Source organism: Montipora capricornis, chromosome 14 (genome assembly GCF_036669925.1).
Source record: "Montipora capricornis isolate CH-2021 chromosome 14, ASM3666992v2, whole genome shotgun sequence".
Classification (NCBI taxonomy): domain Eukaryota; kingdom Metazoa; phylum Cnidaria; class Anthozoa; order Scleractinia; family Acroporidae; genus Montipora; species Montipora capricornis.
Genome location: NC_090896.1, coordinates 24,516,372 through 24,522,133, shown reverse-complemented (window position 1 = coordinate 24,522,133; position 5,762 = coordinate 24,516,372).

The window sequence follows — 5,762 nt, the reverse complement described above, 5'->3', positions numbered from 1 at the left end:
CTCTTTGAGAATAAACATCGGTCCTCTGACAGCTCTTCCATACAGCAACTCAAACGGCGAAAAACCAGTAGACTCCTGCGGAACTTCACGATATGCAAACAGCAACGGGTTAATATAGCGATGCCACTGTCTTGGCTGTTCGCTGCACAATCTCTTTAACATACTCTTCATTGTTCCATTAAACTTTTCCGTCAGGCCATTACACATAGGATGATAAGGGGTCGTGGTGAGCTGTTTAATGCTCAAAAGCCGCGTCACTTCCTTCATACACTCAGAGACGAACTGCGTACCAAGGTCGCTCAAGATCTCTTCAGGCACTCCCAAACGACTAAAGATATCCACCAACGCTTCTGCCACAGTTTCAGTATCAATGTTCTTCAGTGGAACAGCTTCAGGATAACGAGTTGCAAAGTCGACCAATGTCAATATATATCTATGGCCGTCCTCACTCGGGGGAACAATAGGTCCAACCAGGTCGATTGCTACTCTCTTAAACGGCTTGTCAATTAATGGCATCTTCTCTAAGGGAACCTTCGGTACGGAACCCTTGTTAAGTGTCTTCTGACATACATCGCAGGACTTGCAATAACGAGTCACGTCCCCTTGAATGCCTGGCCAATAGAACGCACTTTGAATCTTATCAGTCGTTTTCTTTATTCCCATGTGACCTCCCATGATCGATCCGTGAGCTAGTTCCATTATTCGACTTCTCAGCTGCACCGGAACCATAACCTGCTTCAGGGGTTTACCTCCATTCACATAAGGGTGCTTGTAGAAGCGGTACAGAACTCCACCTTTCACTTCAAATGAAGTCTCAGCCTGGCCTCTCACAACTACGTCATCTTTCTCCCAGAATTTCTGTAGGCTCTCGTCATCACACTGCATTTGCTTGAGCTTTTCTCTATCAACTACGGGACTTTCTTTGGTATCCGGTACCTTCAACGGAATATGTTCTCCAGCTTTCTTAGCTTGATTTCTCGTGGTTACAGCACAAGCTTCTTGTACGGGAACTTGCCAGCTGGGGTCTGGGTCGTCAGCGGCTCTTGCGCCTGGTACATTACCAATAATTAAATCATAAACAGCATCGGGAAGACACTGCGCTTCCACTTGGCCCTTGAGATAAGGTGTGTCAACATCAATCTTCGCGATGGGAACTTTCCTTGCCGTATTGTCAATGAGCAGCATAACATTAAATTCGCCGGTAAACTGATCCTCAGACACAAGGTCCCTCTTTACTACAATTCCACTACAACCAGTATCTCTAAGGACATCAACAGGCTTCTCTCCAACTCTACCTTTCACGACAGGCATTTTACTTCTCACTCCAGTTAACGGTTCAACACAAGCACTGCTTAACAATGGAATCTTCTTACCACAGGCTAACAGCAACTTATCATCTTTAATACAGGCCTTAATTTCTTCATCAGTAGGTTTAACCTCAGGTGGCTGAACTAAACAACTGGCACTCACTTGACCACGCTGCACAGGGTTACCATCCTTACTTTGTCCTCCTGATCTGCGTCCACCTGATCGACAGTTTCTAGCTTCATGTCCCTGCTTACCACATAGGAAACACTTTCTTGTTAGGGTTGGGCAGTTGACGGCTTTATGACCTCGGGTGTTGCACTTAAAGCAATGCAGAGCTGGTGGATTAATCTGCATGTTCTTGGCTTCGTCCCTCTCAGGCTGTACTGTTGGCTTTCTGCTCGCTGAGCTGAACAAATGTTTACCATGAGCCTCCAAGTACTGGTCAGCGATCTTCGCAATCTTTGCTAGAGTCTCAGGTGCCCTTTCTCGCAGGTGAATTGCCAAATCCTTAGGGCAAGAGTCAATAAATTGTTCTTTCACGATCAAGTCCTTAAGACCATCAAAGCTTCGCGCAGTATCCGAAAGCTCTAGCCACCGTAACAGGTATCTGTCCAATCGCACAATAAACTGCTCCGGACTTTCGTCGACTTCTGGTTTGGATACTCTAAATTTTCGACGATAGCCGTCTTCGGTAAGGTCATATCTCTTCATTAACGCAATCTTTACCCTGTCATAATCCTTAGCTGCGTCCTCCGATAGACGTGAATACACTTCTAGTGCCCGTCCAGACAACCGAGCACTGAGCTTCGATGCCCATCCGTCTTTTTTCCACTTAGCTGTCTCGGCAAATCTCTCGAACCTCTGCAAATACGCGTCCAAATCGTCTTTACCATCAACAAACGAGGGGAGTTTAGGTGCTTTAGCGCGATCCTCTCTGTCACCTCTTTCTGCAGTACGACCATCACCATTCATTGCTGCTATTCTAGCAAGTTCTAACTCATGTTCTCTCTTGGCAACCTCAGCAGCTTCCTTCTGTCTCATGAGGTCAGCTTCCTGTTGTAACTTCCTAATTTCTCTTTCCTGACGTCTCGCATCCCTTTCTTCATCCTGTCGTCTGCGTCTTTCTTCTTTTTCTTCTTCAAGCTGTCTACGTTTCTCCTCTCTTTCCTCTTCCAATTGTCTGCGTTTTTCTTCTCTTTCTTCCTGTTCCCTCACAAACTCGAGAAGCTTTTCTCCTTCCAATCCAAATTCTTTTCCCATCTGCAAAAGCTTTTCCATTTCCATAGCAGTATTCCACAGCAAAAACACAATATACTCTCTCGTACAGTTCTTCTTACTTTTTCTGTAACTCCTTCTTGAATTGTCCTTTCCTGGTTTCTGTAGTCGGCAAACAAATGAATTCCTCTCCCGGACAGGCCCCCAATGTTACGAGTTCGTGTGTTTTGAGGAAAGGTAGTTTGCAACTAAACTGAACGCAGGGTTGTCGGAACAACAACAAGAAGATTTATTCCAAAAATGAACGTAGTTTCCACGAAGTAAAACTCTTAACAGTACGAACTTGATAAACTTACACGGCCTCCGCCAACTTGAATGCACACAGCTTCTGTCACGCTTGACTAAACTCGGCCAACGCCAACTCTCTTCGCTTGTGAAAAACTAGTTAGAAAAACACTCCGCTTGTACTCGTCTACTTATATACTCTGACAATAAACTTCTAGAACTTTCTAAATTAGTAATGAATCTAATTCTAAAAAGATTACAAAACACACTGATTTAGAAACGCTTACGCACGAACCTAAATATAAACAAACTCGTAACTCTCGCGAAGCTTCTAGAAAGTAACACTTGTCACGCAATATTATTTTTCGTAACATTGAGGCATGACCGTTATTGAGAACACAGCTAGTAACATTATTATAGAAAATTTTTATCCAATTTTGAATGTCGTGGCCGAAGTTGAAGAACTGAAGTGTTTGTAAGAGATAGTTCCAATCAATGGAATCAAACGCCTTTTTGAACTCCAAGAAAATGGCAATACCTTTTTGATTTGGCTTATCTGTGTAATGTATTAAGTCGTAGATTAGCCTTGCTGCTACGAAAATTTGGTAATAATAATAATAATAATAATAATAATGATAATGATAATGATAATGATAATGATAATGATAATGATAATGATAATGATAATGATAATGATAATGATAATGATAATGATAATGATAATGATAATGATAATGATAATGATAATGATAATGATAATGATAATAATAATAATAATAACTTTATTACGTTCCAAATTCTGGCTTTTAAAAGTAGTTACAATATTCGATAAAATATGTAAAACTATAAGACAATAAGAAATGATTAAAATCACATTTACGTAGCAGATTCAACAAGATATTTACAATATATTAGATCAAAGCTTCTAAAATTCTCTTTGACGCATAAGTTCCTTTTTCGATGATGCAGTGTTTGTTAGCTCAGTGAACCTTTCGGGTAAGGAATTCCACAGTGAAATTGCTCGATAATGGAGGTTCTTTGGCCTGCAGCCGTTCTGTACCTGGAATGTGGCTAGATAATTTGCGAGCCATACGAGCCATGTGAATTAAGCACCCATCAAATAGCGCTGATAAACAGTTATTAAGTCTAAGCAGAAACCCATAAGGGTTGAAACGTGTAACGGGCCCTTGTGTGCTGGGAAACAAGTTTCTGAATATTCAATTTGCTAAGTACCATATTTGGAACAACAAGAGCGAGGGGTTTCCAAATATGGTACTTAGTACTGAAACATTCAACCAATCAGTTCGCACTGAATATTCGGAAGCTGTGAACGCGCGTTACACGTTTCAACCCTTATGGGTTCCTGGTCTAAGCACACATATTATAACGCTTAGCTTTCAATAACTGTGCATGTGACTCACATGTTGACTCCCATGGCTCGCCATGTTGGCTGGCATGGCTCGCTAGCTCGCACATTCTCCAAACTCCCCTGGAATATCCATCTTATTCTTGTTCCGAGTGTCTTTCAGTAATTGTGGATTACATTTTTTTTTTAACTTCTTTGCAAGATAGTCAGGTGCCAGTCCCCTTAAACACTTAAAAACCACTATGCAATCCCTGTAGCCCTGTAGATATGTATGGATTCGACAGACAACCATTTCAGTCCTTTGGGAACAGGGGTAATGTGATCAAATTTCTGAGAACAGGTTATAATCCTAGCTGCGAAGTTAAAGACATTTTGTAATTTGTTGACATTTTTCTTTGTTGTACCAGACCAGACAGATGAACAATAATAGAGTTTGCTAAAGACCAGTGCATAGATTACGTTTAATAAGGTCTTTCGGTCCAAAAGATGTTTTGCCCTATTAATTTAACTTTAACTTGACAAGCAAGAAGATGTAACACTTGTTATAGGTACATCAAAACTCAATGTAGTGTCGATATACACACCAAGGTGCTTCGCTGAAACAACTGGACGCAACTCTTTCCCCAATAAAGTAACATGTCAATCCAGATCTGTAGGCATATTTTGAGACCTTTCACGGGTGCCATTTAAAAGCAATTTCGTCTTATCCGGGTTGATCCGAAGGCTATTTTGGTAGCACCATGCGGCAACTTTCCTCAGGTCCTTGGTTATTTGTCGAGCTGCACGGTTTATATCTTAAACTATTGAGACAGATGTAATTTGGAATTATCAACGTAGGATTCTAAGGAGCAGTAATCTGGAACGCCCGGCAAATTTGAGTGCCACAGTTCCCTCTGTTGTATTTGCAATCAGCCACTAACCGTTTACAAAGTCTTCTAATAAATGGCCTTTTTTTAATTTTTGTAACAGAACGAGTTTCAGGCCTGCTTATGGAAAGTTAGATTTGCTGACAAGTGTTATATCCAAAGATTCCAACGAATGGTCATGACATAACTGCCGTCACATGATGCCGTCATAAAACGTTTTTGTTTCGTAAATTATAGATCTTTTAAATAAACGATCTCATCTCGTGTTCTTTATCATAAAAAGCTTACAATTTTTGTTCCTGCAGAAATATGTCAACAAGCTCTCAATATAAGAGATCCCGGGTTTAAGACATGTTCTTTTACTTACTTAAGGACGGTGCCTACTATTGTTATTGCGCATACGTTCCGCGCATCTCGAGATACTCGGGTTTCCTTAGCGGTGATGCTAACCAATACAGTGATATTTTTGCGCGATTTAAAACTATCCGGAGAAAGTAGCTCTTAGTAAGTACTCTTGGTATCCAAAAAGAAAATTGGGGGTAACCATGCATTTTTCAGAGATAATTAGGCTTCAATTTGAGAAAGAACAGGCACTGTCACACTGAGAAACTCAGTGGAAAGACAAAATGTTAGCAGAGTCCCCCCTCTCCCCCCTCCTCCCTCCCTCCCCATTGAGGGATGGGATTGGCAGCAAAAAGCGTTGACCAAAGAACGAGCAAGAC